Below are 27,710 nucleotides of genomic sequence, written 5' to 3'. Positions count from 1 at the left end.
GCATGAGATGGGGGCAGAGCGCACGCAACCCACACAGGCCAAACTCTGTAGCTATTTTGGAATGATTTATTACTGCAGCAAAACAAATTCTTAAATACATGCGGAATTTCCTTTTAAATATTGTGGGAGCCAGTCTCTCGGATAGCCCCTACTGATAATGCTTCTTGTCTCCTGGTGTTTATTCCATGGGAACCCCCTTCCACAATTTAATAGGATTGAGCTGTGTCACCTATGGGATATTGCAGAAAGAAAAGAATGTGACTCTGTCATAGAAGATATTGCCACTCACATTTTGCTCATTCTTGGTTCACTCATTGTGGGGGGAAGTCAGCTGCCATGTCATAAGGACGCTCAAGCAGCCCTATATGAAAATGGACAGTGGCCCCCTGACCAGTAGTCAGCACCTGCTTGCCAGTCATGGAGAGGAGTCATCTTGGAAGCTCATCCTCGATCCAGGCTAACATCTTGACTTCATTCTCATTGGAGACCCTGAGCCAGAACCACCCAGATATACTTCTCCTAACCCACAGAACTCCTGATGCACAGAAACTGTGACATAATGAATGCTTCGGGTTTTTTTCTTCAGTCACTAAATTTTTATGTAATTTGTTACACGACAGTAAATAACTCGTAAAAATGATGTCACAGGAGACTTCCACTTCTGGGTGTGTAGCAGTACTTTCCAGCAGATCCGTGCTTCAGCCAAGAACAAGCCTAACATAATATAGAAGACATCTGCCTACAGCCACTGGAAAGCCACTCAGGCAAAAGACTAAAAAATGCCAAGAATCTAGAGAGAAGGGACAAGTGAGTTTACACTATTCAACCCATTTTTTCTTAGAAGAATTAGCAGATTCTGGGCACAGAGCAAAGGTCCGAGAACCTGCTCTTTAGGCAGAGAAGATAAGGAAACTGAGTTTGGTGTTATGGTGCTGCTGTGCTAGAAAGACTTGAGAGTCACAGATCACAGTGAGCAGGGATGAAGGAGAACTGACTCTGACACATGGCCAGTTCTCTCTCAAGGCATTTGTCAGAATCTGAAGTTGTGCGGGGCAGCAGGCTAAGTGGCAACACGGCTACTTTCTGTAAAGCGGAGTGGAGTTTGGGGCAGCCTGTGATGTGCAGGAGACAAAGATGAGGGGTCAGTACCTGGAAGGGAATGGGGCTCTGGCAGACCATGAGGCTGTCAGGTGGGATTCCTGGAAGACTGCCTTAGGAATCAAGGGAAACCCGAGGTAAAGGGCACCTTACCAAAGCTTCCACACAGACTCAACTCAGTCCAGCTCCTAAGTGGATTGAGGGGATAGAGAAAGCCTCCATTCTGTCTTCCTAGCTGAGAAAGATAAAACCATCAAGGGCCTCTGCCATTTTTTGTGAAAATGGTATTCAGCTTAAAAAATTACCATGCATATTAAAAAATCCAAGAGAAAAGGCATGCAATAAAAGTAGACTCCCAGTGATCCCAATAATTGAATTAAACAAGAGAGAGTCAGCAGGAGAGAGCTCTGTGGTGGGAACTGGCCTAAGGAATCTAAAAGGATTTTTCTTTTCTCCTTCTCTGTAAAACTCTTCTGTTGCCACCCTATATAAAGTGAATCTCCTTCTCCAAGCAGATGGTCACACCACTGAGTTTGATTTTCTTCAGAGCACTAATCACCATTTGAAATCCTTATATTTGTGCATTTGTTTACTTGATTTTTGTTTGTGTCCACAATTAATATGTAAGTGACATTTTCTCATACCTAGGGATCAAGGTACAGTACTAGTTAAAAATACAGATTCCTAGTCCCCAGTCCAGACCTAATGGCTCTGGGGTGCAGCCTAAGAATCTATATTTTTGACAACCATCCAAAATGAAACTTAATGCAAATATAAATATAATAGCCATGATCAAATGGTGGCTTTTCTTATTTTAAGGCATCTATTTTTCAAATTTATTTTCTATGATTTAGATTTTATGTGGGCTAGGTAAAAAGGTTTAATCAAGTAATAAAATGATTAAGGTAGATTAATAGAAAAATTCAGCAGTTTAAATAGAAATACATTATAAAATAGTGGGCATTCAGCTTTCTTCCCAGAGCTTTAAAATGCTACGGTATCAGACGGTAATAAAAATAAAGAGATTATTTATTTATTATTTATTATTTATATACTACTCCTTCTGATGAATGCAAGATACTTATTAATTCCCTTATGGGATATTTTCATAACATATTCAACTTATATTTTGAGATGACAGATGAAGGGGTAAGTGTTCGAAGTACCTACTGGTAGATCTAATTCTCAAATAAGCCACTGATACAGTAAAACAGAGGATTCACATGCCCTTTTCCTTTTTGGTGAAGTTTCTTTTCTATGTTTTTGCTAAATTCAATTTTCTGAGAAATGACTATGTCCCAGTGAATAAAGCCAGACTCGTAACTATTCCCAGAGTTTACATTCTAATGCAGGGAGAGACAATTATCAATAAAATCACAAATAAACAAACAGTTATGAATTGAATTCATCTATGGTGAATTGTCTAAATTTTTCATCAACTCCATCTGACACAAGTGAATCCAAAATAATCAGAGCTTTCCATTGCCACAGAACTTACTCAGAGATTGTCAGCTCCATATTTTGTTTTGACTTGGTTTAATATTTATCTCCTAAAAGTGTCATGTTTCTCTCTCTGTCACATAATTTATCTGTAAGAACATCTGTTGTGTGTGTGTGTAACGTCTATGAAAAGATTAATTTGACAAAAAGGCTTTGGAAATAGCTAAAAACAGCAATGAGCCTGTAGGGCATGATCAGCCAGTGATGTGGTTAGAAATGACCATACCTATTCCTCAGAGGGTCTTATGGGTTGAGCATGTTATCCTGTTGGAGACTGAAGCAGGAATCTTATTTTCCGTTCTGGGTATCTCCAAGATTCTATTAGCTTTTCCAAATGGGGAATTTCGCCAGTCAATTTAAAGCAGGTCTTCTGAAAATAAGGTGACAGGATCCTCTCATGGGTGAAGGGGTCACTGTTTGTGTCTGCACGACTGAAAAACAGTACAGAGGAAGCTTACAGCCTTCTATGAACTTGAGCAACCAGCCTGTGGAATTTCGGCTTTAGCAGAGGTGTGAACTCATTTAAATGTTGTGGAAGCAACGATTTGTATTTTTAAAAATTTGCATCCATTTGTTGATCAAATGGGAAAATTAGGACAGTTGGGCTTTTGTATGTCTTCATTTCTTTCCCTAATAATAAACATACTAACCCGAGGAGGCAGGTACACCCGAATGACAAAGTATGCATGAGCATGTGTCGGGGACAATCCATCTCTGAACCAGTTAATCACGTGGTAAACATCCCGACCCCTTTTCACATCCACCCACACTGTTTATTACTGTGGAATGCACTCCTTCCCTTGCTCAGCTCAGCGCCCTCATCCTAAATGTTAAGTTAGGGATATTCAGGAAAAGCCCTGGGACAGTATATGGTATTTCTGTGTCAGCTGAGACAAAAGATTTGACACATCCCGTCAGATGGCACTGACTCGGGTGATCTAGTCTGCCTCCCAAAATGGGACGTGAAGGCAACAGTAAAAGCTAGTGGGGGGAGAAGTCGAGTTTTACAAATCCACAATTAAAAAGAATTTGAACCTGTCGAAACACCTTTCAAACTTTCTTGTATCCCGCTCCCTAAGTTACGGTCCCAGAGGAGAATCAGCTGGAAAGCGATGTCCCGCTGTCCGTGGCTTGTAGTGGGCACAGGGAATCAGGGTCTGGCCATTCGTATCCCTCCCTATTATGTACAGTGCGGCATTTGTATGACTGATTTCTTCATACATATTTCATTATTATTAATCATCATAAATAAGTTGCATCTTTTAATGACATGGGGGTTGAAGAAACAGACTATGTCAGTATGTGACAGTGCCATGCCGTCATCATTAGGGGGGTTTATTACTTTGGAAAAAAAGCACGTTAAAAGACTCAGCTCAGTAGTCAGAAGTGCAATTTGAGGTTTATTGTGCAAAAACCTAAAGTGGAAACAGTTCTTCTGAAGCTGTTTAACATACATGTAATTCAAACAGCCTTCTTTACAAGGCCTTCAGTGCATTCATGCTAGTACAACAAAGTTCTCTGCCCAAGTTATTCCTTTCAAGCTTCATAGTTTAAGCACAACATGAATACCTTGGCCATAGGAACTCACTGAAGCAGCAAACACTGAGCTCAGGATCTCTCCTTCAAATAGCAGGATTCTGGGGAAGCCTCCTTTGGCTCCCTTCAGAGGCAATTAATGATTTTGAATACACCTGGAGATGATTAATTCTGGGAGCAGCCTCCAAGCTGCAGGTCACATTTCACTTTGGTCTGGTAAGAAACCAAATAAAAGAGGGATTTAGAAATGGAGGCAATTTTTATTCTAATATTTTTGCCTGCAAACTGTTCTAGCTTCCTTTGGCAAAGAAATAAAAATTTCCAGTCTAGGGAACTTCAATGTGTCACATGAATATTACATTTTTACCTCAATTTAGCCATTTCAAACAGGAGGGGAAAAAAAAAAAAAAAAGCTCAAAGAAGAGCCAGTGCCAGGCAGGGTGGTTTGGTTCTCCGGAGCTTACGTGGAGCGATGGTCACAGTGGAAAGAGGGCCGGTGCACATCAAGGCATGCACTCTTTTCAAGGCTGCTGTATGATCACTGACTCATAATCCCACAAGCTCAGCATGGTCTCAGGTACTTTTGATTTCTGGTTTGGGTCATAATTGAAGAATGGACAGAATATATCATCAGTTTTGTAAGGTGACTTCAAACTCTTTAAAAAAAGAGTTTCTCACTTAAAATTTAAATACATATTTCTTACTGCACTGTATAATAGGGTTTACTCTAAATCAATGCTCTCAGCCCTGGCTGCACATTAAAATCCCTAAGGGAGCTTTTAAAACAGTTGGGTATGTCCAGTCACGCCCAGTATCTGATTTTAATTGATCTGAGGTGAGGCTCAGAAAATTTTTAAAAGCTTTCCAGATGATTCTAATGTGCAGCCGGGGTTGAGAACAACAGCTCTAAATACTTAGGTAAGTATGGAAATTATCATGATTATTTTTCTAAGTATATGTCATGTTTTAGTTTATGAAACCGAGTAAGGGCATTCACTGATTTAATCTATTGCAACATCTTCAATCCTAGTTTGGAAAGTTTTGAGAGAGTGATTTTTGCATATTTTTTCCTTATTCTCTCCCTTTCTTAGTGTTTTGTATTCTTTCCCCCCATCTCTCCAACACACACGAACACCCCAGCATACACAAACACTTCCAGTGTCATAACTGTACCCTTCTTTTTTTTCCTGGGGATACATTATCTATGAAAGTGCCTTAAACTTCTCTTGGGATAACCAAAAATTTGTAGAGCATCATGTAATTAATCAGGAGACTGGGCAAAAATTTCCTACCACATGACAGAAGTAGATGGAGATTGACATTTTTAAAAACCAGTGCCATACGTATTGCATGGAGCACTGGGTGTTACACGCAAACAATGAATCATGGAACACTACATCAAAAACTAATGATGTAATGTATGGTGACTAACATAATAAAATAAAATAAAATAAAATAAAATAAAATAAAATAAAATAAACCCAGTGCCATATACAATAATGATATTCCTATCTAGAGTGAAGTAAGGGATTGAGGTAAATACCAAAACAGAACAAAACAATATTTATTTGCCTCAATAATGATACTGGGCTATAATGAACATGGGTACTTTTATTTGGTAATTTAGTATATTTTTAAGCCAATTAAATGACCAGAAGTAATAATCATAGCCAAAGCAAAGTGAAGGGTAAGAGATAATGTCTGGTTTATTTTGAAGGAGAAAAATTAACTTTCTAGAATCAGAGAGAAGGAAAATCCCGTGGAAGTCATCAAGTCCATGTGCCTGCACCTTACAGACAGAGAAATTGAGCCTATGAGAATTACCAGCCTTTCTCTTGTCATTTCTTTGCTTCTATTAAGAGCAAAGGCAACTGGCTTCTCTAACAGACAAAAGTAGAACTTAAAAGTTGGAGAAGTTTACAGTTAAGTGATTTATTATATTCTGAGTCCAAATTAAAGGATATCCAAATGGCTCTGTCACTAAATTGTGTACCTATGATAGATTTTATACTGAATAAGGAAAAAGTGCATATAGATATTTGAGGATGTTAATATCAACAAAATTAGAAGTATTTGAAAATTTCACAACCCGTGATGTATGAATGTGTTACCATGTAATTATCTGGAGCTCTGCACCTTGAAATAGAGTGAAGGTAAGTGCTTGTGATTAGACCCCATTATACATATGAAACCTATTACGACACATCTGATCACAAAATGGGTTTATAGTAATAGATACTTTTATCAAAACATGCATACTAAAAGTAAATATTTGGTTTAAAGACTATAATGGTAAAATACATTTAATCACAAATATGTTAAATAAATAGATTCTATCCTCTAACAAATACTAAAATAAAAGCAAGAGATGTTTGATATATGATCATATGCTGATTTTTTCCCCTTTCATTAATACTAAATGCTCAAGAGTATTGTACTATATTTTACTCTCTAATTGAACATTTTAATGTCCAAATGACAGAAACTTCAAATGTATCGTTACCATAGTGAACATTATTTAAAATATTTTAAACACCATGCATATCCAGGCACAGGCTTTTATTCAACACCATGAATAAAAGATACATTCGTATTTGTCAGTGAGATTTGGGCAAAGAAGATTAAAAGTGAAAGACATTGTTTCTTGGTGCTCCAGAATATAACCAGAAATGCTTAAAAGGCCCTACTCAAATGGTCCTCATCTTAGAGGGCTAAATAAGATATCAAAATAAGGTTGAAAATTTCCCCATTCTCCACAACACAAATACTGAAATACTCTGGGAAATTCTGGATTCAACTGGTGTCTGGCACCTACTCCGTCATGAATTATTTACACGGATCCTTGTGATAATCTAGGTGAAGACACGGCACCAGAGCCTTTTGAGAGGCCTTCTGATCAAGGTCGAAATGGCTCAGCATTCTTGGTTCCTTTGGTTTGGAATGGAACCTTGAGCCCATTCTGGAATAATCCCAGCAGCCCAAGGGAGCGCTAGAACAAGCCTGGCTTCTGGGAGGAATTATAGCAGAGTCACTGAGAGACAGGGCTTTGGGATTCTACAGATCTGAAGCCTAGTTTGAGCCCTAGTTTCTTTACTAATAGGCTTTAAGATATTGGCTAAATTTTTTAATCTTGCTACAACTTGGTTTTTTAGTCTATTAAAGAGGAACAGTAACATCCATTTTACAAGGTTATTGTGAGGAAAAAATGAGATCACCTCTGTAAAGGGCTTTCACACAGCGTCGGGCACATAGTGAATGCACGACACTTTTACTCCTTCAACGAGTGCTGCTCTGGATCAGTAGGGTAGGCTACATAATCTGCAGACCCCAGCAGAACATAAAATTGTGGGCTTCCTTGTTCAAGAAGTGGGAAAAAGTGCCATAAAATATAAAGCCTTTTCTTTCTTTTAGTGATCTCTTTTTTGATGCATCATGGGTTTTTCCTTTTGCTTTTGCAATTTATTGTTCTAAGTAAGAAAAAATTCAAATTTTAAATTATTAGCGTTCATTTTTATTTTGTGCCATGACAGTTTTAAATGAAAATATAAGCACATTTAACTAGCATCTGGATTCACTAAAATTACACCATTCATATTTCACAGCTCACACATGCATAGATGCCATCTGTTCTTAGAGAACAGTAGACATTGCACAGAAGTAACATGTTTTTATTTCATTTCTTAATATGTGCACATTCTACCAACACTCTCCACCTTCATCCTGAGTAAGGAAGGACCTAACAGAAGAAGAACAATGGATAGCCTTTTTCCCCTCTTTCCTCGAACGCGGCATTTTCTGCCTAAGTGATGGGCTAGTAAAGTAACAGGAGTAAGAAAGAACATAATAGGTTTCCTTGGTCATTCATACTTCGCAGAGCACCATTGTTCTTTGTGGTTTTGAAGCAAGTTCTGGCTTGAATAGAAAGCATGGCCTCTTGGGGCTCTCAGCTCCCCACTTAGTCATGGATGTAACACACTTACCTTGTAATAACTTTAGGTCTTACTGAACGCCCACACAGGTAGGTCCGTCAGAATTCTGTACTTGTGGGGCATCACAAGCACAACATGAGAAGGGGGCAGCAAAGAAAAGGGGCATATATATTGAGTGCATTTCCTCTGCTTATGTGTACACTCCATTGTCCACTTACAAAGCACAAGCTCAAAGATAAAATTATGAATTTCTGGGTGGTGACGGTGGAGTGTTAAACCAGGCAGAAGGCCAAGTACAGTTACACAGGTTGTGCATCCATGAAGCCAGCCCTGTAGATCAGGCATGTTTCACATGCTGAGATACTGTGCTGAATGCTACAGCCCATGCTGTTGCTTCACTGAGCTTACAAGGAAATGGACAGATAAAGACAATTCACAGGGTGACAAGTATAATTAAGAAAGTAAAATACGAAAATGTCGATTGTTGCTGATCAGTGATTGGATGGGCATTTTAGATAAGGTCATTAAGAAAGATGTTTCTGGGGAGCTGACATTTGAGCTGAGATCTACATGACAAAAGGTACTAGATAGAGAAAGATGGGGGGGGGCTTTCCTAGCAGAAGGAACAAGCACCAGGTTTCTAGGGGAGAACAAACTTGGCGAGTTGCTTTGCTCTTCATGGTGCTGAGTATGGCCTGCCAGTGTCTGGAATGAGCACCAGTCCTCTGGCACTTTGCTACTCAAAGTGGGCTCCCAGGACCAGCCACCATCAGTGTCACCTTGGAGACTATTGCAAATGCGGGAATTTGTCTCCCTCCCCAGACCTACAGAAAAAAAGTCTCCATTTTTAGCAAGACCCCCAAGTGATTTGTATGCCCATTGAAGTTTGAGAGTTGCTGAGTTAGAGGATCAATGTGGCTGAAATCTAATGAATCAGTGGATGAGTTTGGAAAGTCGAGGCTAGATCTTATAGGCTTTCTCAACCAGAAAAAAAGGAGTTTAGGCTTTGTTCTAAGTGTGATGGAAACTATGGGAGACTTTTAAAGGGGAGTGCAGTTGGTGGCAATGAGGGTTTTCAAGGTTGAGAAGCACTAGAAAGGGTAGAGAGATGCTAAAAGAGATACGGGAACAATTTGTCACTTTCCAGTCGCCCAAAGGTTTCTCACTGGTGGCAAAGTCACAGAAGAGCCATATAGCTCACCCAGCGGTCTTGATCCTACACATAGACCACCAACAAAATATATGGCATCTTGTGCCACTGTGTTGTTCCACATTGATATTTCTCCCTCTTCTACTAGCCAAAACTTCTTCCACAACACCCTAGTATTTTTGCACCCTGATATTTGTTGGAAACACAATAAATGTGTGTTGATTTGAGTCAATTGAGAAAGTGTGAGCTGAAGAAACGAGTTCAGGACATTCTCATAGGATACTGGTCTGTCCTCAGCTCTCCTACATTTGCTCATACTTTGAACACATCAATTTAAATAATGGCAGTAATGGGAAAGCATGCTGAAATGTTTGAATGTACAACTCTTTAGCTGAAGAAGAATATATTTTTAATTTGTTAGAGCTTTTCAAATGAGACTTGTTAGACACTTTTGATTCTGTTGTTGGAATCAAGCATCTGTTACAAGAGCCCAGGAGGCTGGCGTGGCAGGTGGCCCACACACAAACCGCACAGATGACAGACACGCCTTCCCCGTCCTCCTCCTGCGCTTGGACTCTTGTCCGTACACCTTGCCATCCTGCCGGGCCCCTGGCTCAAAACTCAGAATCCATCCTTGTCTAGAAAAACTCAGGAGGTTCTAATGCTGCCCCTCCCACCTCTGCCCATGAAAACCTGATGTCCCTCTGTCCCGGTGGAGGGGCGGGGTGGTACCTACCCCACCCCTCTCAGGTGTTTCTGCTAATGGTGAAAAGATATCCCCTTACAATCAAAGTTGCAATCCGTTTATTCCCCTACAAAAGAACACTTAAGAAGAATTAATTACTTTTTTTAAAGGAAATATGACAATCCTTATATTTCTAATTGCTTGATTGACATGTCAAGGCTTGCTGGCATTCCTGTTCACCTTAACTGAAATAGGATGACAGTATTTTCTTGAATTAGGGAATCACAGTTCAACTAGATAGTCTGTATCACATTGTCCTGTAAGCTTTCATTAAATCTAATTTGATTTCATTGCCGTCAGCATAAAAAGAACAAAAAGAAAAAGTTGGCTCTCAATTTATTTATTGACTCTTCGTTCTCTTGTTTTCATTAATATAAAATATATGAACTTTAAAGCTAAATCTAAGTTTGAATCACTCTTTAAAATAACAGGTGCGCTTTTCATCAGTGAAAGGTTGGTTTGTCGGCATGGATTCACTCTTGAGCACATAATCATTCTGGTAACTTGTGAGTAAGTGTCAAGCATTATGTGCTGGAACTGGGTGTCAACTCTGACTAGTTTCATAGACGCTTCTCGGCTCCAGACATCCATCATCCCTCTAGCTATATCTTCACCAAAGCACCACGGTTTCTGTTCCTTTCTATTCCAGTCACTAGATACAATAAACATATTTCTTGTGGAGATTTTATCAATGTCAGATTATAAACACAAAATTCCTCAGGCAGAAGATAGTCCTTCAGGTGGTTAAGAGTTTTCTCTATCTGCATGTGTATAAATAAAGGATTGAGACTTCTTGCCATTTCAGCCATCCGAGGAGTTACCTTTAGCTTTCTTTTTTTTTTTTTTTTTAAGATTTTATTTATTTATTTGACAGAATGAGAGAGAGAGAGGGAGAGGGAGAAGCAGGTTTCTGATGCAGGGCTCGATCCCAGGACCCCAGGATCATGACCTGAGCCGAAAGCAGACGCTTAACTGACTGAACCACCCAGGCACCCCATACCTTTAGCTTTCTGTTACTAATCTGGCTCCTCAAAATTTTATTTGTCAGATTTTAAAAATTAGAGAATTATAAGTTGAATCTATGAGTAATAAACTACCGAGAAAAAAAGTAACAGGCATCAGAAAATTAACCAACCTCACCTTGCTGTGTATACCATCGGTGTGAAATCCTGAATGAACGAAAGCCATTCTATCCCATTTACTTACACAACAACCATTCTAAGTGCTTTTAAATTTGTCTCTGTATCTTGTGTGACTTGTTAAGCAACTGGATTTCTAATCCTTCATTGAGAAATGTTACTTCTGAGACCATTTAACCTCATGCTAGATTTTGAAATGTGTCTTTTTCTATGGAGGGAAAAGACAAGCAGTTACAAGATGGGCTCTGAATCGAGGCTGGTTTAGGTCCTCTGACTTGCCACCTAGATTCCTGCCTTCATGCCTGAATCCCTGTGGTGACTGGAATCGCTTTCCCTGAACCCAGTTCTCTCTGCAGGGGGCTCCCCTAAGCCCATTGCTGAATTAAGCCGATCCCAGTCTACCCACCTACCCCACCTCCCTAGCAAATGCTGCTACTTGCCCTTGAGTGCTCATGTGCCTATGCAGATTCCAGATGATCTGGTTCCTAGACTTAGATTCATCTCTTTAGCTGGCAGTACTCACGTCTCACCCGTCTCTTGCAGTTCTAGGCTAGTCTTTAGTCTAACATTCCCATTTCTTCCCAGTAAAAACCCCAACTCTTGGCCTTTCTCCCATGATTAGTCCCCTGGCTTCTATCTGGCCATATGGATATGATTGGATTTCTAAGGTTAGACTCTGTTCAGGCAGCTGTTATTGCTGGTTGTGGTTGAATTGTGATGGAGTAGAGAGATTCTAAGAAATCTGGTTTGTTGGTATACTATAATCCTTGACAAAAATTATTAATCTTGGAAGACTTTATCTCTCTCTGCTAGCATATACCAGCACATATATTATTCCATAGAATATGTAATAAAATTCATATGAAATCTGAATAATAATTTCTATTTTGGACACTTGCTATGTACCAGGTATTTTAGAAACATTGTTTAATATATATACATATAATGTCTTCAGCCTCAGTAGAATCCTATGAGGTAGGTGTTATTTCTCACACTGTGCAGATGAGACCCAGAGATATTGGTTCAACCAGTAAGTACAGGAAACAATATTTGATCCTCAGTGTGTAAGTCCGAAGTGCATGTTCTTAATCACTCACAAAGTTATATGTGTTTAAAGATGGTCTGTATTTCAGATTTACTGATGGTTTATATTGCCTTCTACTTCAATAACGTTGCATTAATAGAGCTTTACTGTAGATTATATGCTTAAAAAAAACACCAGATGTCTAATGGTAAAGTAACAGGGTGGGTGAAAGTGATTTTATCTAATAAAATGTCCTACTGCTGTCATATCCAAGATAGAAGATGAGGCCCATGTGGAAAAGGACAATACTAGGACTGTCTTTCCGTTTGAAACACCAAGCACTTCTTTCAAATGCCAGAAACAAAAATAACTGGCGTGGTGAACATGTTGGGGTTTTTTGGTTTTTTTTTTTTTAATTTTAAAAAGCATTTGTTGCCTTTATAGAAAAAAAAAAAATAGATCCAGCTTCTGACATTTCAGTAACAATAAAGACAATTAGAAATAAAGACACAACAAGAGACAGAGGTTCTTGGCAGAAATCAAGCATCAGAGCTAGTACTAGAAGCCAAGAAAAAAGGGAAGTTTGTGGCATTATATAATTTTTGTCTCAAAAAAGAAAGTGTATGCTCTTTAGATGTCTAATTAAACCAATCAGGTTTTTCTGGTTTAGAAGTCATCATGAAGGTTCAAGTGGTTTTCTTTTATACTGATTAAAAGAGAAGGATACCATGTTAAATCTTAAAGAGAGAGAGGATGAATAACATTCAGTGAGTACCTATCTGTGCATCACTTCATGTGAGGCACTTTCATATTGCTTAAACACATCCTCCCCAAGAATCTCTCAGTGCATACCTCCACCCTAGCACTTACGGAAATTACACTTTTGTTCCTCTGTCTCCCGTGAGACTATAAACTTGAATACAGAGATTTCTCGATCATCTTTTCTTGTCATTCATATGTCTGTCAAATGTCCACCTCCTGGATGGGATCTTTCCTGATTACTGTTTCTAAAACAGCCATATTCCCACAAAGTCAACTGCTCATTCGGCTTTATTTTCTTCATAGCTCCTATCACTTGCCTGAATTTATATTGACTTAGTTCTTGGTTTTCTCCTTTACTTTCTGAATATTTTACTAAAATACAAACTACAAGGACAAGGAAGTTGTCAGCCTTGTTCAAAAATTTATCTCCATCCCTCAAGACAACGCCTAACATAGAGTAAGTGCTCAAAATAAATATTAGGTCAGTAAATGAATGAAATCTTTTATATATACCTAACCCCGACACAAACCCCGGTACCTAATAGATACTCTAAATGTTTTGCCAAACTAAACTGAATTTCTAAAATTCTCTGGGCTCAAGGAGAGTAATTTTCTCAAGGTCACAAATGTAACAAGTAGAGCATTCTAGAACATGAACCCAGGTGTGTGCGTACCTTGCGTACCACTCAACACTGATTCAAAGAGCAGCAAGAATGGAGTCCATGCATGTTGATTTCTGTATTGTGGCTTACTACAAGGTGAGGTTTAGAGAATCTAGAGAGATGGATAGATGGTCCCAAATGAGTTTATGCAATTATAGGGTGGAAGTCAATTCCTGACTTATTTCTATGTATTATGAACTGCGGGGAGATCCATAGGCCCAACCAGATATGGGTGATACAGAATCAATACTCTGTTGTAAAAGTTGAGGAACTCAAAATGTATTTCCTATCACAGGGCCAGCCTGCGCACACATGGAAGTGGGCCAAGGGGGTACCTTTTGGAAGGGTTATATTTTCCCTACAAGCCCTATAACTGCTCCAGCCCTTGCAAAAAAAAAAAAAAAAAAAAGGTGCTTGATATAAAATGTTTCATTGCTTCATTATACAACATGGAAAAGGCATTTAGTCCTGAAAAGGTTTAATGACACATATTAATAATGGAAATGAGTTGACCAGAAGTAAGTTTGTATGTGCTCTGTGAAATGTTCACTTCTTTGGAAAAATACTTGATCATGGTGGCCAGTCAAGATTAGTGGGCTGCAAAATGCAGCCAAAGTAGCTGAATGAATTGACCTGTTGAATGAGATTTTTAGATTGTTTACCTGAATAATAAAGTTTACCAAATATGTATGGTAATAATTTTTACTAAGCGGCTACTTCTGACAATAATTAATAACTAATGTCCGCTGTTTCTGAAAGTCTGCTCCTAGTTAGACATGGTAAGAACATCCATCGGCAGAAAATGACTCGTGACTTCCTGGCATAGTGGAAATAACATATGCTATAGAGTCAGTCCAGCCTCGTTTCAAATGTTAATCATGCACTGCCTGGAGGAGAGATACAGAGGAATTCATCTCTCGGTTTCATAAAGTTGTCCTGCAAAGGAAAATGAGGAATACGTGTGAAGTGTCTACCTAACCCAGTGCTTGTCCAAAGTAGATGGGACTCAGTGAGTCTTCTGTAACCTAGATACAAGCTCCAAATTTGTGTCTCTTACATTTGGCCTAAGTCAAAGCACTAATAGAGATTCGATCTTCATTTGTATCTCTTCAAGAACATGAAAGGCACCCTGCTTCAGAGCTCACTGCAAAGTCTCCTAAACCCGCTCTTGTTTCCTCCATACTTTTCATGTCCCCACAGTTTGTCTGTTGCCTCTCACTTAGCTCTCTTCATCCCTGAAATAACAACTTAAAAATGGGGGCCCCTGGCTGGCTCAATCGGTTAAACATTTGCCGTTGGCTCAGGTCGTGATCTTGGGTCCTGGGATCGAGCCCCATATAGCTCCCTGCTCCGTAGGGAGCCTGCTTCTCCTTCTCCCTCTCCTCCTGCTTGTGCTCTCTCACTGTGTCTCAAATAAATAAATAAAATCTTAAAAAAATTTTTTTTAAATGTTTTTCCACACTCAGTTCATGTCATTACTGGATTTATTTCATTTGTGATTTGTGTCTGCTAAATGCTAGGGCAAGTAGCCAGTTGCTTATATTATGATACACTCTTGCATAATAAAAGTAAATCAAGACATTCAGACTTCAATCCAAAACTGGACTAGCTCTAGCGTTGTAGGTAATTCTATTTGAAGATTGGAGAATGAACATATCCTGAGCTATTAGAGACTGGAACACCCTTCCGGCCTGTCAAATTCTTTCCAGCATATTGACCCTGAGATTCATCATTCAAACTTGATTTTGGTGTTCACACCAAAGGTAGTCACAGAGAAAGCTGGAGAGATCCCTTTGGATTACAGAGAAAGTCCAAGGTTGCTTAATGAATCTTGGCTGTAATTTCTTTCTTCTTCAGCTTTGAAGTAAAACAAGGCTTGTCCTTCAAGTTGTGTTCTGCTTGCTGATGAAGAGCTTATAGTGAACATAGAGGTGGAACACTTTCGTACTTTTACTGATTGCCAGCTATAAATCCCAGCCCCAATCTGCTTTGCTATACACTCATTCTAGGTAGAGTCTTCCAAAGAAATTAAGTCACACCTCTTTAGATCAGAGAATCCTCTCAATAAACCCGCTCCTAATCTCTGCCATTTCTCCATGTTCAGGACCTAACACTTTTGCAGCCTTTGGATTCTGTAGCTATCCACGACTTTAAGTCTCTGCTCCTAACCCAGGCATAGTGTGGCCTGAAGTTGTTTTCTGGTAGCGAGTAGCCAACCGTGAGCAGTCCCAAAGCCTGCTTGATTGTAAACCACAAGATGGCAGCCATGTCCCGGGCCTTCCATTTCTGCAGCTGCCTGGAGGAGAGCTACAGAGGAAGTCATCTCTCGGTTTCATAAAGTTGTCCTGCAAAGGAAAATGAGTAATACGTGTGAAGTGTCTACCTAACCCAGTGCTTGTCCGAAGTAGATGGGACTCAGTGAGCCTTCTGTTACCTAGATACAAGCTCCCGGGCCTTCCATTTCTGCAGCCGTGTGGGGCAGCATCCCTAAACCAATTTGAGTAGCTCTGATCCTGATGTCTTCTCTCTGTCCAAACTATATGTTCATAGAGATTAAGGTTAAAATTAATTTTCATTTCACAACTTCGTAAGTGAATTTTGAAAGTTACAAATAACATCACACAAATCTGGTTTTCTTCCTAAAAGATCCACTCTTAAATAGGCATCCTTCCCCCAGAATAGAAATTCCAGCATCTGTATTGTATCTACCATGTCTATCTGATGTTGAAGTTGTATTCTTAGAACCATACACCTAATGTTCAGACATCAGGTACCTTTTTTACCACAAAATTCCAACAATGAGGTGGAGGATTTCTCTGACTCAAGTCCAGAAAATAATGTTTTAATCTGAAATGGAAATTAAGCATATCACCTAAAAGTCAAAACCTCTAAGGAATCCCCAAAATATAAAAGGAACCCAACAAGATCTCACCTTTTCCCTGCCGGCTTTATTGAGATATTATTGACATATAACATAGTGTAAATTTAAGATGTACAATATGATGATTTTGTGTATATATATGTATATACACACACACACATATATATATGATTGAAGAATGATGACCACAATGAGATTAGTTAACACATGCGTACCTCAATTATAATTTTTTTGGTAGTGAGAACATTAAAGATCTACTCTCTTAGCAACTTTCAAGTATATAATACAGTATCGTTAACTATGATCAACATGCTGTATGTTAAATCCCCAGAACTTATTCATCTTGTGACTGGAAGTTTGTAGCCATTGACCAACATCTCCCCATTTCCCCCACTCCCTAGCCCCTGACAACCACCATTCCAGTCTCTGTTTCTATAAGAGGGGCTTTTTTTTTTTTTTTAGATTCTAAATGTAAGTGAGATCATACATATTCAAGATCCCACCTTTAATAGAGCTGTATTCAAAGAAACAATAACATTCTTGAAAACTCTTTCCTCTGTGTTTATCTTGCACCCATCACCTACTTCTACTAGGAAACGGTATATATGTGTAGAAATGGAAATACGTGTACATATCCTCTTATGTCACTATTTCATATTGTTCTTCAAAAAGCAAGATGACCCCAACTCCTCTGCCATTAGGGCAAGTCTGAAGTCCATTGTCCTAAATCATCTACTTCCCCAGTTTGTAATCACCGCATTCCTTCTGCACTGCTTCCATCCTCTTTCCCTCCTCTCAGTATCTTCAGCTAAGGGACAGGAAGTGTTTGTTGTCACTCTCTGATGAAGGATAGAATTCTGTTCCTTCTCAGTCCATGATGGATGCAAAATATACCTTTTTTCCTGCTCACTCTCCAGCCACTGTCCGCCATCTCCTCATACGCGCACTTACGCACACTCAGGCACACACATACCCGTCACCTGTGGACGTGGCTCAGCTCCACTGCATTTCTATGCTGCTGTCCTACTTCTTCCTTCTTGTCTCCTGCCTTTTCCCAGAGTTGGTCCATAGTTTCTAACTTTGTTTTCTTTGTTGATACCTGCAAAATAGATTGGAGCTAGATTGGTTTAATATGAAAGGCTTGGTTATGGATCAGTGACTTCCAAACCCAGCTCGTTATCAAAATCCCAATGACAGGTTAAAGAATGCACCTTGGCAGATCCACTCTCCTTGAATAGCAGGTCTGGTGTGAAGGTGAGGTACCTGTAATTTAAAAAAAAGACTCCACAGGTGATTCTAATGGCCAAAAACCCTGTGACTTTTAGTTTTAATTCTGAAAACCATGAACAGAGACTGGAACTAGCAGATGTTAATAAATATTCTATTAATCACATACTTATTAATTAATTGATATTGTAGAAAATAGTAGTGATAGTTGGTGATACAATGTGGCAGAGCCATAAGTTAAATATTCCTGAAGAACATGTTTCCTTATTACAAAATATTGCAAGGAAATCTGGCTTCATCAGTAATAAACACGTTTACTTAAAGAAGGACTTCTCAGATCTTTTAATATGCTCGTGTGAAAAATGAATCTTCAAGAGATGTATACATCATCAAGCTTAGGTGACTCTGCATCCATCGCTTTTAAGTTACTTTTAAATGTTTTTGTTTTAAGGAACATTTTGGCGGACGATTATTAAGCAGAATACCATCTGGAGAAAGCTTTTCCAGAGCTGTCTGATGCTGCCTATCTCCATGACTTATTTGGACCAAATCTCTTCAAAGCTGGCTACATGTTAGAATTACTTGGGGAACATTTAAAACTGATGAATGTCTGGGTCTCACTGGAGACCAATTTAATCAAAATCTCTAGAGGGTAAAGCCAGATAGCAGAATTTAAGAAAAAATCCTCAGATAATTGTAATGTGCTGATGAGGTTGAAAATCATTGCTTAAAAACTGTAAGCAAAATGTAAAATACATTCTAAATTATTGGCTACCAATAATGACTAACATTTATTGTTAACTGTGTGCCAAGCATTTTCCTCATGCATTCTCTAACTAAATCCTCGTGGTTATTTTATGAGGCAGGCGCCATTATCATCCCCATTTATAGATGACAAAACTAAGGCATTAGGGAGTAAAAGTTATTTGCCCAAGACAGGCAAGTAGTAAATTAGGGCGTTCGTGTCTGGGCACTTTGACTCTAGAGCTTGAATGTTGAGCCCTTATACTGCCCTGCTTCCCCAAACTCTTCTTTTGGCAGACTGTCTATATGCTTAAAACTAATACGTTACCTACATTTACTGGACTAAAATCCTAACAGGAAATCTAACTTAATGCTAAGTTCCTCTACCCACAAAATCAAATACTTTGATATTTTGACCATTACATTTTTGTATTTTTTAATCTACTCCATCAAAGACTTCTGTTAATTGTTGTACACATAGAACAGAGTCAAGGTCCCTCCACCTCCTCCCACTTTTTTTTTTTTTTTTAATAGGGAATTGATTTAGGCCAAATCTTTATGCCAGTAAAAAAAAAAAAAGCTGATTCTGTTAGTCAAAATAATTCAGCCCTGCTTTTTCTTTGGTTGTAAAAATGTATTTACTAAAGTCACATCAATGAAGCATTAAAAAAAAATCACTTAATCTTGGGGTGCAAAGCTGATTCTGTTAGTCAAAATAATTCAGCCCTGCTTTTTCTTTGGTTGTCAAAATGTATTTACTAAATTCACATCAACGAAGCATTTAAAAAAATCACTTAATCTTGGGGCTCCTGGGTGGCTCAGTCAGTTAAGCATCTGCCTTTGGCTCAGGTCATGATCCCAGGGTCCTGGGATCGAGCCCCGCATCGGGCTCCCTGCTCCGTGGGGAGCCTGCTTCTCCCTCTCCCGCTCCCCCTGCTTGTGTTCCCTCTCTCACTGTGTCTCTCTCTGTCAAAAAATAAATAAAATCTTTAAAAAAAATAACTTAATCTAAATTATTATTTCCTTAATATAACAAAACCTCAATTGAATGGGCCCCAAATAATGGAACTTTTAAATAATTGGGGAAATTTTTTAACACTCCCTTTCTCCCTCATTCAAAAGCAAAGGAAGTGGAAGCAATTTAAAATCAGGGGCCTTCAAAAGGTATTGTTCCTTCTGAAATTCTATTCCACTAATTATCTGCATATTTAAATAATGTTAGTTTTCTCTTGGAACCCTTTAGAAATCAACACAGAGCTGGCAAGTATGGCCTCAGAATTAGCAAGATAGATAATCTTCCATTTGGAATTTAGGACATGCAAACTTGTATTGTTATTTATTCTTCTTTCTCTTTTAAACATCCACACCGTTGCTGCAATTAGATATTAAATCCCTAGGGTCTGTACATTCTTTCCCTTTTGCTTCTCGGCTCCTGGCAATAAATACATAAGGATGGTTTGGTTCCAGGCGGGGAGGGGCGGGGGGATACAGAACCAACCTCCTGTGCAGCCAGCTTTTTCAAGTATAACATGAAAGCAAATTGATATGCTTCAGCATTTAAAGATCCTGAATCAATAAAATTACTAAATTATTATTGGTATATGTTTATTATGTTATAATCATTCTGCTATCTTTACTGTTTATTTTTAAGTATTTAGGCTACAACATAGAGTATCATTCTTTCTTTATATTTACACTTTATGAATGTTACTGGCTATATTGTGTTCTCCCTCCCCAAATTCATTTTTGAAGACCTAACCCCTAGTATCTCAGAATGTGATGGTATTTGGAAATAAATTCTTTAAAAAGGCAATTAAATCCAAATGAGGTTATTAGGGTGGGCCCTAGTTCAGTATGATTTGTGTCCTTCTGTGAAGAGGAGATAGGACATTGACAGGCACAGAGTGAGGACCAGGTGAGGACACACGGAGAAGACAGCCATCTGCAAACCCCAAACAGAGGCCTGAGAAGAAACCCAAACTGATAACATCTCGATCTCACACTTCTGGCCTGCAGAGTTGTGAGAAATGTAACTTCTGTGCTTTAAGTCTGTGGTACTCTGCTTAAGAGCAAACTAATACAATTAATTCAGCCTGTTATAATCTTATGGGTTTATTGCCGTTTTAGGTAACATCATAATGTCTTCGTGCTTTTTAGTGTCTTTAGTGTTTTTTATTATTGAACATTCTCTTTTGTTGTCACTTTGGATTTTCATAAACCCTCAACAGAAAAAAAGGCAGATCTTTATTTCTCCTTCTCTCCTTTCTTGGAATGCAACATGATCGAAAATGAAGGGCATGGTGTTCAGTTGTGAATTTATATAAACATGAATTTTTATTTGGGATCATTTAAAATTAGAAGGTTAAAAGCTAACTTTCTCATTTGGAAGAAAAAAGAAGGATTCTTCTTAAAATATACCGAACACCAACAATATGACCAGAACTAAGCTTGATGATTTTTACTGTCACCCTAAAGCTCAGATTAGCCACTGGGGGGCCTTGGTGCCAAACCCAGGTGGTGCCTGGCCCCCTCAGTGGTGGATGTTAGAAGCATGTCATGGGTTCCCTGGGTTTTTGAACATTAGAGATTGGATGCTCTACAAATTACCTGAAAACTCTTGCCAGTACCAAACATAGGTTTTTTTTTTTTTTTTTTAAATTGGCCTTCCAAAATGGTCTTGTAAAGGAATTCCACACCTGATATCAATAAGTACCAATCACTTAAAAGGGTCTAGTTTTATTGTATAACATTTTCCATATTTAAATATTTCTCTTTTTTTCCCTCCATCATAGCATTTCTTACAGTTTTGCCCTCTTCTCTTTTGATCAACTTCACATGTCCAACCCCAGCTCAGTAACTGTATTTTTTTTTTTAACTTCACAAGTTATAAAATGGGTAGAGTCATAACACTTGCCCCATAAATGTTGTTTTGAGGTTACATAAGATGAAACCCATCAAGCATTTACTAGTTGATGTTCACATTCTAGGAGCGCAAATAAGTGTATTATTTTTTTAAAGATTTATTTATTTTAGAGAGACACAGAGAGTCCATGCACGTGAGTTGGGGGAGGGGCAGAGGGAGAGAATCTTCAAGCAGAGTCCCCATTTGAGCACAGAGCCTGATGCAGGGTGCCATCTCACCACGGAAACCAAGAGTCAGACCTCAACTGCCTGAGCCACCCAGGCGCCCTGTGGGTATTATTATTAATATTAACAATTAAAATATCTTTCAGTAGGTCCCTATTCATATACCTCAGGTGGCTATTTAAGTTATAAAACAATTTGCAATATACTTGCAATATATCTTCAAAAGACAGATAAAATATCTTTTGGATAATACAAAGAAAAGAATATTTCAGAAAATGTAATGAAAAGCTGTTTATGTGCGATATTTTGCTTGGTCTTGAGAAAAACCTTCTGAATTGGTAATATTAACCCCTTCCTGCAGACATGAAATCTGGGTCTCAGTAGGGTCACCCATGACCTAGCGCAGCCAAATCATACCATTAAGAGTGGTGGTGCTGGAGCTCACACTCAGGCTTTCCCTCCCATTTCCAGTCCGCCATCCTTGAATTTCAAAGGGTTTCTGACTTTGGCCATTCCAGCTTGTTAAGCTGTAAAACAAATCACAACATAAAAATCTCTCACAGCGTACTGATTATTTTACTACCATCTATTTTTCAATAAATAATAAACGATAGCGAGATACTTGGGGCTGTCAATGGTTCCTGACTAGGGGTCATACTGGTAATTTGACACCTAATTTTGTTTCCACAAACAAAAACAAACAAACAGAAAACTGAAATGCAAAAGCAACATCAAAACTGTTGCCAGGTCTTGTGTCTTTAATAAAGGACACATTCTGGACCTAGACCCATTACATTTTTATCCTCAGTCTAATCCTATAATATTCCCACTCCTGAGGTGCCTCTTATAAGGTAGGCACTGAAACCTGCCTCTGTGAGGGACATCATTAGACACAGCGAGGGAAACTCCTTGCAGTGTTTCCTGTAATGATGGGAACATTTATTGTTCATTCCTTTATAAAGGATCTCCTCTCTTCTTCTCAGATTACAAATCAAAACTTGCCAGACTTCTGCACTAATTCTTCATTTTTTCCTCATAGACACTGTCAACCTCGTAATTAAATGCAGTTTTTCCCTTGATGTTACAAGCTTAGAGCCCATTTGAGTTCATCTTTTGCAAGTGAATGTATCTTGTGTCTTGCCCTCATTCCTGGTTCCATCTTCTTTTCCTCCTTCATGTTCTGTTTCTTTCATTCTTCCTGCAAGTTGGAAATTATTTTTATTTTGCTACACTGTATGCATCTTTGTAAGAACCTAAAACCCTTCTGGAACAAGTCAATCAAGCAACTTCAGCTTTCGTGTGTATTTAACCGTCTGATTCCAGGGCCTGGCTGTTCCAAAGGAAAACTCAGAGACGTTGTGTTTTTTATTTTATTTTGGTTCATCCAGCCAACTTAGAGTATAACAACCTTGGGATCTATAAGAGTTTCAGCACTGCTTCTGAGCAGCAAATATGCCCATAAAAATGATTATTCCTGCAGAAGATTGTAAGCAAGTTTCTCTAGGTGTGAATTATTAGACCCCAGAATATTTTGTTGAGGAAAAAGTAGGAAGAAAATATAAAGCCTTTCTTATTAGTCAGCTGAAAAAAAAAAAAAAAGGAAAAGACCAAACAAAGCACTAAAAATTATACCATGAAGAAGAATGCTTTACTGAAAACTGGATTGACCAGAAGACAGACCCCAGACTCTAAGTGAAATCTCTCATTCATAAATCAAACTGTTGGATGAAGATACTCTGCTTAGGAAAAAAAAAAAAATCATTCCTTTACATAATATGTTAGTCTCTTACAAAACATTTATTTAAAGCATTTCAAATAGTGCAATCCAACTGCCTTCCCTTTCCACTGACCTCCTACCCGGCACCTTTAAATCGGGCAGCAGGAGATGTTGTAGGGAACATATTATCCTTATAATTTCACAAGTCCCTCAGCTGGAGTTCAGGATCAATTCTCACACTTTAATCCTATCTGCCAAGGAATTTTTAAACTACATAACTGACAAATAACCTGAGCTGTAATTTATGGATCTTTCCTCCACAGGAAACAGTTACAGCTGGTTTTTAATACAAATCGCCTTAAAATCTGTAAAGGCCGAGTGATCTTGCCAAGACCCACTGATTCCACAAACAAAAACAAACAAACAGAAAACTGAAATGCAAAAGCAATATCAAAACTGTTGCCAGGTCTTGTGTCTTTAATAAAGGACACATTCTGGACCTAGACCCATTACATTTTTATCCTCAGTCTAATCCTATAATATTCCTTTTTTTTTTTTTTTTTTAAATATCGTTGATACCCTTCCAGTTCCTCTCCCAGAAGGATATTCTGGTCACATCATCATTTACCTTTCTGACTAAAATATTATTGCTTTAGTAAAAACATTATATGTAATGCATTTAGATGTTGGTATTCTTTGAATTGCATATGTGTATTTGGAAAAGATGACAACTTTTTAAATCTCGTTTATATATCTGAGCTCCATAATGTCTCTCCAGACTTTCCCATGTATCCAATTGCTTATTTGACATCCACAGCCAGGCTTTTCAAAGGAAGGGCAGCATGTCTAAAATTTCACTTATCATCTTCCCTACCCATACTTGCTTTTCTTTCCATGTTCCTGTTTCAATGAATGCTACGGCCATTTTGCTTTCCCCTACTGAACACCGTCAATCCAATATCTCCTAAATAGCTCAGAAATCCATCTTCTTCCCTCTTTACCCAGGGCTGTTATACCACCTACCTGGATTAATGCTATAGGTTCTTGTGATTGTTAATTTTATATCTGAACTTGACAAGGCTTAGGGATCCCATATAGGTGGTAAACCATTATTTCTGGGTGTGTCTGGAAGAGTGTTTCTGAAAGAGATTAGCATTAGATTCAGGAGACTGAGTGAAGAGATCCGTCTTCACCAATGAATAACCATCATCCAATCCACTGAGGGCCTGAATGGAACATAAAAGGTGACAGAAGGGTGAATTCTCCCTTCTCTCACTTTCTCTTTCTCTCTCTCTGTCTCTCTCTCTCTCAGTTCTTGAGCTGGGACATCTATTTTCTTCTGCCCTCTGATGTTGAAGCTCCTGGTTCTCAGGCCTTCAGATTCTGGGACTTCCACCAGTGACCCCACCCACAACCTCTGCACCTCTCGGTTCTCAGGCCTCCATCTCCCTGCCCTGGTCCTCAGGTCTGTGGATGAGGACTGAATTATACCACCAACTTTCCTGGTTCTCCAGTTTGCAAACAACAGACTGTGGGACTTCTTGGCCTCCATAACGCTGTGAATGAATTATTTTAATAAATCTCCTTTTATGTAAGTCTATATATCCTTTTAGTCCTGTTTCTCTGGAGAACCAGACCTAATACAGCTCCCAACCCCAACTCTTCTCCTCGATTTTGATTTTGAACTCCTTCCATTCATTCTCCAAATGCAACCAGAAAGATCATCTCCAAGAGATGACACAATCATGTCAGAACCTTATTCAAAAACCCTTTGGTGTAGTTATTGGCTTGTTTCTTCTTATTCTTTTAGAAGATATTTTAAGCTCCTTACATAGCTACAAGGCTCTTCCAGATCTGCTCCCCTCTTCAGCCTCACCCTTCACCTTCTGATGTCTGATACTCTAGTCACATCAGGTTACCTTTATTTTGATAATGAATTATATTCCCTTTAGTTCATTGTTGCTCCTTGGACAAGAATTCTTCTCCAAGGACCATTCCTCTGCCAAGACTCACTTATGTACCCCTACAAGGTACTTGGATATGATTTCCCCTGTTAAACTACTTATCTCGCTATATTTTAATTGTTTATCTCTTGTCTGCATCTCACCCATTAGACTGTAAGCAATCTGTATCCTGTTCATCTGCAAATACATAGCACCTAAAATGTTAATCAATTCATTCCTTTTCAGTGCTGTTTTATTTCTCACTCTCCAGCTTTCTTTTCATATTCCTTCAGAAGCAATTCATGCTATAGTTTCATCGCTTAAATAATTTAAAATATATTAAAGATCCTATTGCATATAAAATTTGTTAGGTGACTATTTGGATCTATAAAAAATGTAAAGATACTCTGATTATGGGGATATCAAAAAGGTGCTACATTTTGCTAAAGACATTTATGTAGTACTGAAAACAAGATCTTTCAAAACCTTAGAATATTTCTAGGTTGTGCTATTTATTTATTATTTACTTTTTTTGCTCCTTGACAAGAATGTTGTTTTTTTTTTTTCTATTGAACATAAAATGTAGCCACTATTAACTTGATTATATGCTGCAAATAATAAAACTAAAAAAATATGTTAAGAAGTTATTCTTCTGCCCCTTGATAAGGCTGTACTTAAAACTTTACAAAGATAAAGCTGTTGAAGAACCACCTCAGAATGTATGTTTTAGGAACAATGTAGCATGGGCATTATTTATAACCAGTACTTACATGAAGACAGAGGCTATTCATTCAAAACTTCCATTTTGTCACCACGTAATACTGCTTCCCATTACAAAATAGCGCAATGCATTTTAGAGTAGACTTCTAAATAACTTCTTTTAAATACTGAAATATTTATGTATACATTCAGATAGCAAAGATAAAATCTTGGTCACATTTTTCCATTTGGGAAACTTTAGTGTTTCTTTGAGCAACATGATAAAAATCTCAGTTTAACAAATAGTGTAAGTTTGTAGTTCATTCCCGGCTCTGTGACTTTTCCTGTTTAGTTTTTAGCTTACTTGGTTACATAACCATTGCTTTTGCTTAAAGGTCAGCCAAGAGTAAAGTTATATCTTGCTGGAGGTGAGATGTAAACAATGTCTGATCTTGCCCTGCCATTTTTCTTAAATCTTCCACAGAGCTGGGTGAAATTGTGCCAGTATTCATAAAAGAAGATTATGTTTTAGAATCTGTATTGTATTATTCAATAAATATTTCAAGGTGTCTGCAAACAGGGATTAATGGATATTATATTTCAGGAAACCAGAAAGGTATCAACCCGAAGAATTAAATAAAACACTCGTGTTTGATGCTCATATAAACTGTAACTTAAAATAAAATGTGTATAAACTTCCTTTTCCTTTTGTTTCATTTTCCTGTCAAAAGATAGTACAGAATAGAATGAAATAAGACCAAAATGAAAGGAGACCAAAAAAAAAAAAATCTAAATTTGACCTTCACCCTGAAAAGTAATGCCTTTCTTCAATCATCAGTGTTAATCGTCAATGATGGGGCCTGCATGCAATTAAAACATCTGGATGAAAAACGCATGCTTCGAAGTCTGAGTGGTGTGTTTTGCTGGTACACTGCAAATCGGTGCACTTGGAGGAATCTGGTTGTGAGGGGACAGAACTCTCAAGTCTTTCAACTGAAACTGTGGGTGTAGTAGGTATTCAAGCATTTAGTCATATTTAAACGATTGGATTCTATGGAAAAACATTCTATTTATGTCATCACTGGAAAACAGTTTGTGCATCTTAAGTTGGGTCGTCATTCAAGCCCTGTACTTAAGGGAATCATTAGTGATCTTAAATGGGTTTCTTATCTGCTGCAATACTCCAAAGAGCATAGCTGAGTGCCCCATCCCCTTGTTTCTGTCCCCCTATTCCTGTCCCAGGAAATTCTGTAAACAGGGCAACTACTACTGCCTAGAATATTCTACAGTAGTTTAAGAGGTCTTTTCTCCTCATATCAACCACATTCATTTATTTTTTAAAAATTTTTAAGGATTAGCTCCCTTTTCTTGAAGTGTAACCTAGATCTTGAGCAGAAAAAAAATGTATGACTTAGAATCTCTTCTAAGTGTTATTTTCATTATTTTTCCTTCCTAGAAGAGTCATATTTTTCAAATAATTCAAGTCACATTCTGGGCCAGGGTTAAGAGCTCCAGGAAGGACTTGATCCTGACTAATGCCCCTCTTTGTATTTTATTTTTATTTTTATTTTTCATCTCGAGGTGGTTTTTTTGAGATATAATGGACATACAACAGTTTATTAGTTTTAAGTATACAACATAATGATTCGATATTTGTGTATATTGCAAAAAGATCACCACAGTAAGTTTAGTTAACATTTATCCGATTGAGTTTTATGCATGTTAGAGCTTTAGAAGCTAGACATGCCCGACTTCCAACTAGGATCATGTGCAGAGTTTTAAGAACCATCATCACTTGTGCTCTCCCCCACAGGTTCTGTCAATTGATCTACGTGAGACTATCAATGTTGTTTTAATTAAGTGCTCC

This window comes from Mirounga angustirostris, unplaced genomic scaffold, assembly GCF_029215605.1.
Source record: "Mirounga angustirostris isolate CCGP_5_RB_7025 unplaced genomic scaffold, mMirAng1.0.hap1 SCAF_12, whole genome shotgun sequence".
Classification (NCBI taxonomy): domain Eukaryota; kingdom Metazoa; phylum Chordata; class Mammalia; order Carnivora; family Phocidae; genus Mirounga; species Mirounga angustirostris.
Note: the sequence above shows the minus strand (reverse complement) of the source record.